Source organism: Rhinolophus sinicus, chromosome 17, assembly GCF_057876585.1.
Source record: "Rhinolophus sinicus isolate RSI-liver-muscle chromosome 17, RSI-T2T, whole genome shotgun sequence".
In the NCBI taxonomy this organism is placed as follows: domain Eukaryota; kingdom Metazoa; phylum Chordata; class Mammalia; order Chiroptera; family Rhinolophidae; genus Rhinolophus; species Rhinolophus sinicus.
This window is the reverse complement of record NC_142517.1, coordinates 59,666,242-59,681,422: the sequence shown is the minus strand read 5'-3', so window position 1 is coordinate 59,681,422 and position 15,181 is coordinate 59,666,242. Positions and strand designations below refer to the sequence as shown.

The 15,181-nt window shown below is 35.7% G+C and overlaps 1 protein-coding gene across 8 annotated transcripts in view; it reads right to left on the bottom strand.

Annotated features, from left to right (window-relative positions):
* The window catches only part of ZNF148 (zinc finger protein 148), a 106,870-nt gene that overhangs the window by 80,026 nt on the left and 11,663 nt on the right, over positions 1–15,181 (bottom strand). The window contains exon 1 of one of the 8 annotated variants that reach the window (XM_074330583.2): positions 13,776–13,792. The exons of 6 other annotated variants lie outside the window; for them this stretch is intronic. The gene's annotated coding sequence lies outside the window, so the exon portion shown is untranslated. Of the gene's footprint in view, positions 1–13,462; positions 13,676–13,775; positions 13,793–15,181 lie in introns of those variants that run through there. One more of the 8 variants, XM_019723693.2, reaches the window with a different exon arrangement.

The window sequence follows — 15,181 nt, the reverse complement described above, 5'->3', positions numbered from 1 at the left end:
ATGCTATCTGTAATAGCATTTTAATAGTTTATTTACTGTTAAAGAAAATACAGTTCATCTAATTTTTATGACACAAAAATTATTCTATTGTAATAAGGGAGTCCTACAAAAGATTATAGAAATACCCATATAAAATTAAAGTTTATTTAATCTGATTTGTTAAAATGTCAATTCTTTGTGAACATGTCAAAATATTATTAAAAGTCAAAGGTAAGAGGAAACTGTAATTATTACTTCCGATACGAAATATAATTAAGTACTCTCATTTAAAAACTTGTATATGATTCATAAAAAGCCAGTTCGTTTTTTGATAAGTTTCACTTTATTCAATATCAAAATCAAGCATTTTTATCTCTTCTTTCTAGAACACATGTCCAGAATTACACTTGGCACTAGACACACTGCAGAGGTGTGCCCGTGCATAAAGGAAATGGTTTCCAATCTGATAGGAAACTAAGATTTGCCATCAGAGTCAATCAGAGAATATCTCAAGTGGCTGCAAAGGAGCCTGGTGATTTCTCAATAACTGCAGTAACGGTCTTAAGTTTGAACAATTCATGATGTATATTTGTTACTGAGACTGTTTTTTTCAATAGAAGTCAATTTGGCAAGCTAACTCTAGAAACAGTAGCTTCTACTAATGTAGAATGGACATTTTCTTACTTCAGTCAATTTATTCTCAATTAGAAAACTAAAAAATGTAAAAGCAGGACATTTTAGCTTATCTTTCCTTTTCAATCAATAAATTAGAAACAGATTAAACTGGTTGTATAATAAAAGATTTTCAGTAGTGTTTTGAAAAATGTTTATTAATATTAAAATACTATTATGTATTCCTGGAATTATTAAACATCTTACAATCTATTAAACACACATCTTTGAAGAAAACACCAAAACTTTACAACCTCATTTTAATGAACTGCATAATAAAATTCTGTTTATATGAAAGAGGCCTAGTAAAATAGCATGCATCTATTCCCTGGCACCCTCTTGAATTGGTTATAACTGACCTCTCAAAAACTTCTTAGGTATCCGACATTGTGATTTATAACTGAAACACACATTTTTATAATGCTTAAAACTTCACAAGGCACATAGCCACAGACCATCATTCTCAAAGCTGAAATAACTCCCTAGATGGAGATCATGCATGTTCACAAAAATTTAAGGCACTTGAACTTTCTGTCTAGATAAGATGGCATAGATTTTTTTCCCTGCCCTTCTTCACTAAATACAAATATAAACCATGAAAAAATTGTGTTTCCCCGAAAATAAGACCTAGCCGGACCATCAGCTCTAATGCGTCTTTTGGAGCAAACATTAATATAAGACCCGGTATTTATAGTATATATTATATTATATTATATTATATTATATTATATTATATTATATTATATTATATTATATTATTATACTATACTATATTACATTACATTAATTATACCCAGTCTTATAGTAAAATAAGACCAGGTCTTATATTAACGTTTGCTCCGAATGATGCATTACAGCTGCCTGTCCGGCTAGGTCTTATTTTCGGGAAAACACGGTAGCACAAAAGACAACCAAAGCAAACTCTGAAAAGCGGTAAGAAGGCAGTGCACCAGTCTGGGACCCAAGACTGCAGAAACAAAAGAAGAGCAGGGTGTTTTACATCCCTACACTCAGCAGAAGAAGGCAATCCAGACCGACAGATCAGATAGTCACATGCCTCCCCCAAATCAAACAGGAGTCCCTCTGCAATATCCAAGGGAGATCAACTGGAAACCCAGCCATCAGCAAAGACCAGGGGAAGCAATTCTTCCTTCCCCACCTGGCCTAAGACTGTTTTCTTGCCTCTGAGATACAGAGGCAAGTAGGTAAAACTGAGGGAGCCAGCCAAAGCAAGCAGCTCAGTTTCAGCCAAAACTCTTCTCCCTTGCCAGAAATGCAGAGACAGGAAAGAATGTTGGGGTCAGAGAAACCAGTAGGGGGATCCCACTACAATCCTCTCCTATCTAGAGACCCAGAAGCCTGGCATGGGGAAATCCCTTTTGCTCCCTCAGGAAGCACCAACAAGGACCACTGAGAGCCCAGCAGCATCAGATAAATCAAGCTGACCACAAAGGCTCTGAAAATTAAACTGCCATTGGAACTATAGCCCACAAAAGTGGGCCAAGACCTGCAGGCTAAACCTCAATAGGGAGACTGTTTGCTAAAATAAAAAATGTAAATAAGACTCAGAACCTCCTAACACATAGATAAAATAGGAATGACCCAAGAAAACCACAACATGAGTGAGAAAAGATAATCACGTAAGGCCAGGACAGAAATGAATCAAACGTAGGAATTATCTAAAAAGGATTTTAAAGGAACCATAATAAAAATGTTTCAGCAATCAATTATAAATTTTCCTGAAACAATTGAAAAAAATGGAAAATCTCAGCAAAGAAACAGAAGATATAAAAAAGAAGCAAAATGAACTCATAAAACTAAACAATACAATACAGTAGTCCCCCCTTATTTGTGAGGGATATGTTTCAAGACTCCCAGTGGATGCCTGAAACCACAGATACAATCAAGCCCTACATATACTATGTTTTTCCCTATAAACACATACATATGATACAGATTAATTTACAAACTAAACACAGTAAAAGAGTAACAATAATAAAATAGAGCAATTATACTATAATAAAAGGTGAATATGGTCTCTCTCTCAAAATATCTTATTGTACTGTACTCACCCTCCTCCTTCCTGTGATGAGACAGACAATGCCTACATGACGAAATGAAGGGAGGCGAATGACGTAGACATTGTGACGCAGTGTCAAGCTACTACTGACCTTCTGACAATACGTCACAAGGAGGATCACCTGCTTCAAGTGACCCTGGATCATCAAGCCACGATGATGTCGATGGCTGAATGTCCACAGTACACAATGTCGAAGGTTGGGATATTTTCAGACTGCAGGTGATCGTGGATAATTGAAACCATGGAAAGCAAAACCACAGATGAAGGGGAACTACTGTAACAGAATATTTTAAAACTCACTGGAATGGCTCAATACAAACATGGAAATGATAGAAAAGAGACTCATTGAACTTGAAGACAGAAAAATAGAACTCACCCATCTAAACAACAGAGAAAATTGACTGAAAAAAATTAAGAGTCTTGGGGAACTGTGGGGCAATAACAAAAACCCAACATTCATATCACTGGAGCTCCAGAAAGAAAGGAGAACGGGAGACAGACTGAAATAGTATTTGAAGAAATAATGGCTGAAAACTTCTCCAATGTGGCAAATACAAACAATGCAGCAAATCCAAAAAACTGAGCAAACCCAAAACAGAATAAATCCAAAGAAATTTACACCAAGACATATAATAATTAAACGTTCAAAAACTAAAGACACAGCGAAAAACTTTAAAAGCAGCTGGAAAGAAAGGACATATTACCTATAATGGAACAATTCAAATGACACCAGACTACTCATCTGAAACAACAAAGGTTAAAAAAAGTGGCACAGAATTTTCTGAATACTAAGAGAAAAAAAGAACTGCCAACCAAGACTCCTATACCCAGTGAAACTATTCTTCAAGATTGTCTTAGCCATGTTGCTAATAACAAAATACCAGAGTGGGTGGCTCGTAACAACAGAAATTTACTTCTCAGTTCTGGAGACTGGAAGTCCAAGATCAGGGTCCCAGCAGTCAGGTGAGTGCCCTCTTCCTCAGATAGCAGAAAGGGGGCCTCTTTTATTACAACACTAATCCCATTGATGAGGGCTAGCCCCTCATGACCTAATTACCTCCCAAAGGAGCCAACTCCTAATACCATCATATTGGGCCTTAGATTTCAACATGAATTTTAACGGAATAAATTCAGATGACAGCAAGAAAGGGGACTTTTAAAAAAAAATCCTTCTCAAAACAATAAAAATTAAAAGAACGTGTCACTAGCAGCCCTACCCATAAAGATTGGCTAAAGAAAATTTTCCAAACAAACAGAAAAAATATAGGTATACACAGCAGATTATCTTTTCCATCAGTAGTTTTATAAACATACTTGATGTTTGAAACAAAAATTATAACACCACCTGATACACAAGAAATTGTATTTCAAAGTTGGGAATGCATCAAATGGTAAAAGTGAAGTTTTGACGCTTTAGTCAAAGTAAAAATGTTAATACCAGCAGACTATTGCAAGTCACATATACATACTGTAATCATTGCAACCACCACTACAAAAACTATACCAAGACAGACTCAAAAACATTACAAATAGATATTTTATGAATTATAAAAGATGGAATCCTGAAAAATGTTCTAGTAATCTATAAGAAGGCAGGAGAAACAACAACAACCAAAAAAGAAAGAAAACAAATAATGAAATGGCAGATTTAATCACTAATACGTCAATAATTACCTTACATGCAAGTGCTCTGAGTACCAATCAACAGACTGGCAGGGTAGATTTTTATAATCACCCTGTTAGCAACTATATGTTTCTAACAAGAAATTACAACACACACTGAAAGGAATAGAATGGAAAAGCTATGACAATTTTTAAAACAAAGCAGAGTGGCCATACTAATAACACAATCAACCAACAGTCTAGTTGACATATACGGAATACTCCACCAACAACAGCAGAATACACACTTCTTTGGAAGCACCCATGGAACATTCACCAAGACAGACCATATCTTGGGCCATAAAACAAACCTCAACAAAATTTAAAAGAACTGAAGTAATACAGAGTACATACTGACCATAATGGACTCAAACTAGAAATCAGTAACAGAAAGACAACAGAAAAATCTTTAAACACAGGGATAAAACAATACACTTCTAAAAATTCCATGAATCAATAAGGAAATCTCAAAGAAAATTTTAAAATATATACGTAAAAATAAATGAAAATAATGTCAAAATATGTGGAATGCAGATAAAGCAGTAATTAGAAGAATATTTATAGTACTAAATGCTTACATTAGAAATGAGTAAAGATCTCAAATCAGTTACTTAATTACCTGCCCCAAGAAACTTAATTTTAAAAAAAGCAAACTATAAACCCAAAGCAAGCAATAGGACAATAATGAAGAGCAGAAATCAATGAAATTGAAAACAGAAATAGAGAAAATCAATGAAGCAAACATTTTTATAAGCCTCTAACATCACTAACAAAAATAAAAAGAGCTAACACACAAATCACCAATATAATATCAAGAATGAAATAGGTATCACTACAGATTTGCAGCAATTGAAAAGATAATAAGTGAACAGTACAAAATACTTCACTCTTAAATTCAACACAAAAAATGTGGACCATTTCTCAAAATCACACAATTGAAACCAAAGCAAAATGAAATCCATAATCTAAATAGTTTCATTACCATTAAAGAAAAATAATTTCTTAAATTTAAAAGGTCCACAAGAAAAGAACTTCTAGGCTCAGAAAGCTCCACTGGGAGTTCTACCAAAAATTTAATAAAGAATTATTACCAACTGTTCACAAACTCCTCCCAAAAATATACAAGCAAACATTTCTTAATTCATTTTAGGAGGTCAGTATTACTGATACGAAAACAAGACAAAGACATCATAAGAAAACAAAAAGCCATTATCTGTTATGAATATACACACAAAAATCCTCAACAAAATACTAACAAACTGAATTCACTAACACATAAAAACAATTATGCACCAAGATTAAGTGGAATTTATCTTGGGAATGCAAAATTGGTTTAATATGCAAAAATCAACTAATATATTATTAAACCACCTCAACAGAATAAAGGACATAAACCTTTAAGTTTTGTAGATCTCTCAGTAGATGCAGAAAAACATGTGATGAAATCTAACAAATTTACACAATAAAAATTCCCAACAAATTAAAGAGCAGAAGGAAATTTCTTCAACCTAATGAAAACTATCTAAGAAAAAATCTGAGACTAACATTATACTTAATGGTGAAATACTGAATGCTTTCACCTTAAGATCAGAAACAAGACAAAAATGTCTACTACTTTCACTATTTCTACTCAATACCGCACTGGACATTCTAGCAAGAGGAATTAGGCAAGAAAATGAAATAAAAAGCATTCACATTGGAAAGAAAGATAAAATTATCTCTATTTGCGGATGACATGATCTTATATACAAAATACCAAATCTACTAAAAAACTTCAAGAACTAATAAACAAGTTCAGCAAAGTTGCCTAATACAAGAACATTATACAAAAATTAGCTGTATATTTTTACATATAACAATGAACAATACAACAATAAAGTGAAGGAAACAATGCCACTTATAATAGCATCAAAAAGGATAAAGTACTTAGCAATATATTTAACAAAAAAGATACCAGATTTGTACACTGAAAACCATTAAACATCGTTGAAAGAAATTAAAAACAAATAAGACATCTAGTATTCATGGATTGGAAAATATTAAAATAAAAATATTTCACAAAATTGTTCTGCAGATTCAACACAACCCATGCCAAAATACAAACAGTTAGTGCAGAAATTGACAAACTGATCCTAAAGTTCATACGGAATTGTAAGGGACCCAGGATACCCAAAACAATCTTAAAAGAGACGAACAAAGTTGGAGGATGCATACTTCCTGATTTCAAACTTAATACAAACCTGCAGTAATCAAGGCACTGTGGTACTGACATAAAGACAGACAGACATATTGATGAAGGAACAGAACTGAGAGTCCAGAAAATAATACCTAACATTTACAGTCAAATGAGTTTTGACAGAGTGCCAAGACAATGCAGTGGAGAAAAAAATAAGCTTTTCAACAAAATATGCTGGACCAACATATATCCACATGCAAAAAAATGAAGTTGGACCCCTTCGTCATAACACATACAAAATTAACTCTAAATGGATTAAACACCTATATATAAGAGCTAAAGCTATAAAAGTCTTAGAAGAAAATATAGGAATAAATCTTTGTGACCCTGGATAAGGCAAAGCCTTCTTAGATGTGACTCCAAAAGTACAAGGAAAAACAGAAATAGGTAAATTGACTTCACCAAAATTTAAAACTGTTACAACAGCATCAAAAAGAATAAAGTACTTAGGAATAAACTTAACAAAGGGGGCAAAAGATTTGAAACTACAGAACGCTGAAAGAAGAAAACACAAATGGAAAGACACCCCATGTTCATGGACTGTTAAAACGTCCATACTCCCCAAAGCAATTTACAGGTTCAATGCAACCCCTATCCAAATCCTAATGGCCTTTCTCACAGAAATAGCACAATTCAAATAGAACCTCAAATAACCAAAACAATCTTAAAGAACAACAAAAAGCTGGAGGCTACATGTTTCCTAATTTTGAAACACATTATAAAGCTACAATAATTAAAACAGTATAGTATCAGCATAAAGACAAGCATACAGACCAATCAAAGAGAACAGAGTCCAAAAATAGACCGACACATACATAGACAAACTGATCTTCAAGAAGGGTACCAAGAATACACAATGGGGAAAGGACAGGCTTTTCAACAAGTGGTGCTGAGAAAACTGGAATCCACATGCAAAAGAATGAAAATGGGCCCTTACCTTACACCATACACAAAAATCAACGCAAAATGGATAAAAGACTGAACGTGAGACTTAAAACTATAAAAATTCCTAAAAGAAAACATAAGAGGGAAAGGTTCATGACACCGGTCTTGGCAATGATTTATGGGATATGACTCGACAATTCCACTCCTAGATAGCTACTCAAGTGAACTGAATATAAATGTTCATATGAAAACGTGACTGTAAATGGTAGCATTATTCAGAATTGCCAAAAAGTGGAAACCCACATGTCAGTCAACTGATGAATAGATAAACAAAATGTGGTATATTTCCACAGCAGAATAAAAAGAAATGGACTCCTGACACATGCTACATCACATAACGTTATGCTAAATTAAAGACGCCAGACATAAAAGACCATTTATTGTATGACTGCATTAATATGAAATGTCCAGAATAGGCAAGGCCAGAGAGACAGAAAGTAAATTCATGGCTGCCAGGGGCTAGAACAAAGGGGACTGGAGAGTTACTGCTAACATTTCATATTAGTGCAGTCATACAATAAAGTTTCTTTCTAGGGTGATGAAAATGTTCTAAAACTGAGTATGGTGATGGACCCACAACTCTGTAAATACTCTAAAAACAACTGAAATGTACACTTTCAATGGGTAAATTACATGGCACATACTTATAGCTCAATAAAGTTGTTTAAGAAAAAACTATGATGCCTAGAATGTGCTTCAAAATAACATGGAAGATCTAAATTAATGGAGATACCCCATGGTCATGGATTGAAAATCTCTAAATAAATTCTCCCCAAATTGAATTATAGGTTTATTCTATTCCCATCAAAATCCTACCAAGATTTTTTTTTGTAGACATAGAATAGATTATACTAAAATTTATATGAAGAGGAAAGGAACACAATAGCTAAAACCATCTTGACAGAGTGGGAGGAATACTCTACCTGATGTTAAGACTTACTGTGCAGTTATAGTGATCAAGACAGTGTGGTACTGACAGGAATAAACACAGAGATCAATCAGTGGAACAGAAAACAGAACTCAAAAACAGACCAACACAAATATCCTCAACTGATTTTTGACAATAGAGAAAAAACAATTCAATGGAGAAATAGTCCTTTCTAAAAACAGTGGTGGAACAAGTGCACATCCATACAAAAAAAAAAAAAGTCTTGACCTAAACCTTACAACCGTATACAAAACTTAATTCAAAATGGGTCATGAATTTAAACATGAAACTACAGAACTTTTGTAAGAAAACAGGAAAGGTCCTTCAGGACCTAAAGAAAAGGGTTCTTGGACCTGACACCAAAAGCATGCTCCATATGAAATAACCACACTTCATCAAAATAAAATAAACAAACAAACATTTGCCATGTGAAAGACCATGTTGAAGATGAAAAAATAAGCTGCCGACTGAGAAAAATGTTTGCAAACCGCATATTTGACAAAGGTCTTGTATCTAGAATATATAAAGTACTCTCAAAACTAAACAGTTAAAGGGCAGCCGGTTAGCTCAGTTGGTTAGAGCGCAGTGCTTTTAACAAGGTTGCCAGTTCAATCCACACATGGGCCACTGTGAGCTGTGCCCTCCACAACTAGATTGAAACTACTACTTGACTTGGAGTTGATGGGTCCTTGGAAAACACATCAAAAGAAAAATAATCTAAACGGTTAAAAAAAATTCTGATTAGAAAATGAGCAAAACACATAGACTGCAAATAAGTACATATAAGATGTTCAGTATCATTAGCCGTTAGGGAAATGCAAACTAAAACCACAATAAGACATCACTACCATGTTTCCTCGAAAATAAGACCGAGCCGGACAATCAGCTCTAATATGTCTTTTGGAGCAAAAATTAATATAAGACTTGGTCTTATTTAACTATAAGACCGGGTATAATATAATAGCAGATAATATAATATAATATAATATAATATAATATAATATAATATAATACCAGGTCTTATATTAATTTTTGCTCCAAAAGATGCATTAAGAGCTGATTGTCCGGCTAGGTCTTATTTTGGGGGAAATATTAGGAACAGCTAAAATAAAAAATAGGATAGTAACAAATATTGACAAGGATGAAGAAAAAGTAGCTCTCCCACACACACACTGGTGGGAAAGTAAAATGGTACAACCATTCTGGAAAAGTTTGGGAGTGTCTTATAAAACTAAACATGTCCTCGCCCTACAATACAGGAAGCTCCCTCTGTCGCAGAGGAGTATACACAAAATCTTGTACCTGAATGTTCACAGCCACTTTATTCTTAATAGCAAAATACTGAATATACCAGAAGTCCCTTGACAGGTGAATGCTTAAACAAAGTATATATTAATAAATATAGCATTACATACCATTCTTGAAATGACAAAACTATAGAGATAGAGAATAGGTTGCTAGAGGACAGGGAGGGGTTTTGGGTTGAAGTGCAAATATAAAGAGGTCGCAAAAGGGGTTTTCTTCATGGTACTGAACAGTTAGTTCTGTATCTTTCCCGAGGTGATAGTTACATGAATTTATATATATGGGGAAAAAACTGCACAGAACTATACACACAAAAATGAATTCAGGTTTTAAAAAGTGGTGAAAATTAACTTTCACTACTTTTTAGTTAACGGTGATGTACCATTGTCAATTTCCTGGTTTTGATGTCTTCCTAGAGCTTTGTAAGATGTCACCATTGGAGGGAAACTGGGCAAAAGATACACAGGACTCTGTACTAATTGTGCAACTTCTTGTGAGTCTACAATTGTTCCAAAATAGAGATTTGTTCGTTTTTTGGGTTTTTCTTTTTTTTTTTAAAGAGAGGGGATCAAGGGGTAGAGGTACAGGCAGACCTCAAGAGTTATCGCAGGTTTGGTTCCAGACAACCGCAATAAAGAATATGGCAATAAAGCAAGTCGTCATCTTTTTGCTGGTTGAGGCTCTTGCCTTCAATTTGTAAACAACACAACACCTGCGAGGCACAATGAAGCGAAGCTCGCTACAACAAGGTAGCAGGCCCGTGCAGATGAAATGCAACTGGCCATCGACTGCTAACTGTTGAAGCCAGGTCATGGGTATATGGAGATTCATCATTACTACTTTATTTTTTTAGCTACTTAAATTTTTCCATAACAAAAAGTTAATGAAGGTATAAGAAAACTATATATATCAATATATTAACAGCAACTTCCCCAGTTGGTGAGTGTATTGTTTTTTACTAATATGCCTTTTAAATTTTTCTATAAATTTCTTATATAAAACAATTTTCAAAGAAATCTTTGCTCATGGGGTCTTCTGTCCTCATAGTTTTACTAGTATTACAAAAAACAACACTACAGAAAAAATTTTTAAACGTTAAGAACCCCAAGAATATTTCTTCCTCTGACAACACAGCTTAATTTGAAAATATTTCATCTACTATACATACCCAATTTATATTTCACTCAATTACATGTTACCTGAAAGTTCTATCATCTTTTCCTAAAATTAGCCAAAATGCTCTTGCTAGAACAGATTTACCATCAGCGCAGTAACTCACTATTATTGTGGTCCTCACAACAAATCAGACATCTAAGTTCAAGACACCGTAAGACATTTTAACAATTCCAGTTGGGTTTGCATTCCCAATGATGCCTACGGTATCATTACTAACTTTAAATTTTGTTTAAAATTTGTTATGTGCTTTTAAAATTTTCAACATATTTTTAAAAAGTGGATGCTAAAAAACTTACAATGGTTACAAAACCATGCTGAAGAATTCAACATACGTGAATCTGAAAAAGTAACAATTCACTGAATACTGAGATTCTCACAATGTAATTTTTATGATTTTATTTATCAAGGAAAAATGATATGTTTCCCTTAGTAATAATTTAAATTAATTTAAATTAGATTATAATAGAAATAACGAGATCTGAGCTCTGCATTATCTGTGGGACCTTGGGTTAAGTCACAATCTCTCTGCAACTCCGTTTCCTTATCTGCATACTGAAAGGGTTATACTTGTTAGTCTCCCCAGTCCAAAATTCTATATAATGATGCTCTAAACTATACTTTATAACCTTTGACCCATAATCATTCTAATGACATCTTTGGAAAACATTTAGATGTGATACAGAAATGTCATTATAAATGTTATAATTACATAAATACACAATATATATAATTATGTTGTTAATTATATCATAAATAACTTTTATAGGTTTAAATTATTTGGGAGAATATTATTAGATCAGGGTTTCTCAACATCAACACTGCTGACATTGTGCACTGGATAATTTTGTTGTGGGGGTTTTCAGGTGCATTTTAGGAGGTTTAGCATCTACCCACTAGATACCCTTAGCATCCCCGCGGGTAACAACCAATAATGTCTCCAAAAATCACCTCTGCTGGAGAACCTCTGATATTAGATTAAAACTTCTGAGGGTTCTTTTGAAGATGGCAAGGAGAAAGAAGAAAGACTGTTTTCGTTTTTGTGATATAGGAGGAAAAGTATAAGGCTAGGAATGAACAAAACAAAAAGGTTCAACTTCAACTCACATACTCCTACTACAAAAAGATACTCTTTTGTATGAGGCCTACTAAAAAACATATTAACCAAATATTGTGCAGAGCTAATATAGTAATAATAAGGAGAATAACAGTATAAAAAGCTGAGAAAATCTACAGGTGTTCCATCCTCAATAAAGCCAAAGGTTTTTAAATCAGAGATTAAGTTAACAAAATTATTCTTCTCCTAGCATTTGTGAGATTAAACATTCTCCAGTCACCTGCTATTCTTTAACTACTGAGAATACCCACATGAAAAACACATCCACCCACAGTTAAATACAATAAGAATCTGTTTTAATGAAGTGTAAATATGCTACACATGCCATGAAAAGTTAACACTAAGGCATATCCTTAAATCCTTTATGTATTAAAAAAAGGCCAAAGACATTCAGTGTGGAGAAACCACATTTAAATGCTACAACAGAAAACTCACATTCACTTTTTGGCTCTTTAATACTCTCTATAAAATCAACTCAGCCATATTTTCCACCAAACCGACAAATAACTAGTTTCCTTAGTCTATTCTTGGATAGGTCACCAGACTGGGAATAAGAGACCCAGAGGCTATTCCCAGCTGCAAAACAGACTGGTAATCTCAAGCAAATTATTCACTCAGGTTAAGGTTCTATACCCGTATCATGCTGACAATACTGAAAATCTGCCCAGAAACATGCACTGAGAAACCCAGGACTTCCTCCTGCACCCAAAGGACAACTGCAAACGTATTTTTAGATTTATTAAATCTAAAAATCTGAATAGGATTTTATTTATAGCAACATTTAACATACTTGAAATTTCAAAACTGTGTGGTGCCTTTACCACTGCCCTCTACAAAATAAATGCTTTTTTTAATCACCATGCCCGATTTTGCAAAACTATATGCAAACTACACAAATCAGAATTATTATGTAAAGCAAAAAAAAGCTGTTTTTAATTCAAGCTCTTGGGGAGGGCGTTAATTTTGCATTTCCTAACTTTATCTAGCTTTTAGTCTACTACACAAGTTCTTTCCTGGCACGGTAAAGAAGTGCTTCACAAAGTCTGAAAGGCAAAAGTCTGCCCCATAGCCAAAATCTGGAAAGGCCGTAGGGCTGTTCTTACCACTAAACTTGCAGGTTTTACTAGCGCAACCCATATGCGAATATCGGCGTACATTTTTTTTCTCTTGATACCAAGTAAAAAAACTGTCTAACAGACCGAGTTACCCATCTGACCTTTTCGCATATCATAAAACTGTAAACACAAGGCAATCCAACAGAAGATTTGGAAAAAAACAGGGTTAAGAGGCAAAAGTGGTGTCAATTAACGTTCGGCGGCCCCCGCTGTCAGGCAGACACTTGTCAGCTGCCGAGAAGCCACTCACAAAGTTTGCCATCTCGCTGGGGGCAAGGGGCCCTGACTGCGCCGCGGGCCCCGACCCGGAAGCCGGGTGTCTGGGAGGCCCCACCGCCCGCTGAGGCCCCGGGCGCGCCAGCCACCGAGGCAGGAAAAGCTCCGGCTGCTCCGCGCTCCTCCGCCGCCTCCCTGCACACAGGCGCACTAGCGCACGCGCGCGCACACTCACACACGTACACACACAACAAAAGGGAGACTTGAGAGCCGCGTGCGGAGGTTTGGTGCGCGCGGAAAGCTCCTCCCCCGGCCCCCACCGCGCGGCGCCGGGCCTGCTCACTTACTGGAGCTCCTCGGTGGGTGCGCGAATCCCGGCGGCCCGCGGCCCACCGCCCCGGCTCTGCTCCGCCCGCTCGCGGACGCTGCCGGCGGACGCGCGGCGGCTCCGGGCCCAACACCCGCGCGACTCCGCGCCGCTGCTCCGCCGGCCGCCGAGCCGAGCGCCGGCAAGATCCCTCCCGTGGGGCTATCGGATCCGGCCAGGGCTCCCTACGTCCCGGGTTTCTCAAGAAATAAAACTATTATGCTTAATTATCCTCGGTAAAATTCCCCACCCTTACAAACCATGGGAAATTTAAGCCCCTTTCCTTACTGAACCACTAATCAAAAGTAGAATCCAACACAATACTTAACAATAAGAAATCTCCTTCTGTAACCTCTTCCTTAAGCCTTCTTCTTACTGTTCTCCACACCTTAATTTACTCATTTTAGTTTGCCCTTGCCTTGTTTTTAACCTAAGAACTGCATTTTCCCAAAAGAATAATTCCCCTAAACCATCTTTCCAATTTTACTCTTTTGAAATTTACTTTTCTAATAGTAACAAGCTTCCTAATAAATCCCTTCCATCTCCCACTTACCTATTCAAAACCTCTCCACAACTTTTATAATTTTTATCAGCTCCTACCAAATAATTCATAAATTACTTTCTCAAACACTGCATTTTTTTTGTCTGTTCCGTCATTCCCTGAAAGCTAACTCTCCCACTTAACACAAAATTTTGCCCAATTGCCCTCAAATTTTGTGAACCTATTTCAGAGAGGCCACCAGTCACTGAAAAATCCATTTAAACATACCCCCAATAACCTGACAATCTTTCCAAATATTCTCTACCAACTCATCTGAATCACCGTAACTCAAGACTACCATGCTCATTTCCCTAAAGACTAATTATAGAATCTAATCAAATTAACTCTACCAAAATATAATATGTATTTATACATGCAGATGTGTAAGTGTTGACAAGCACACATATACAGGACCTTGCAAAACATGAAGTGTGTGTTTCGTTCCAATCCCTTGGACATCGCTCTTCTCAAATTTACAAGGAAAACTCCATGCCAACCAAGATTTTCAGGCATCCAACCACTATACTGTGAAGTCACTTATCTATGTTAAATTAATATAATTATCACTTAAAACATACTCTCTCCATTTCTACTGTATCATTCCCAACACCTTCCTTAGGATATGCATTATTAGTCTAACCCAAACAATTCATTCAAATATTCAGAACATACCCCTAAACACCAAGGCCCAAGCTATGTCTGAAGCTGGTCCTGGAAATAATTCTAGACCAAATCAGGCAGATTACAGCAAAGATGTGAGTTGGGCAAAGTGACAATCCTGGGCCCTCTTAGGCTTTCAAAGCTCTGGGTCTCCATAGGGTCTTCATTATGAAATCTGGTGACTG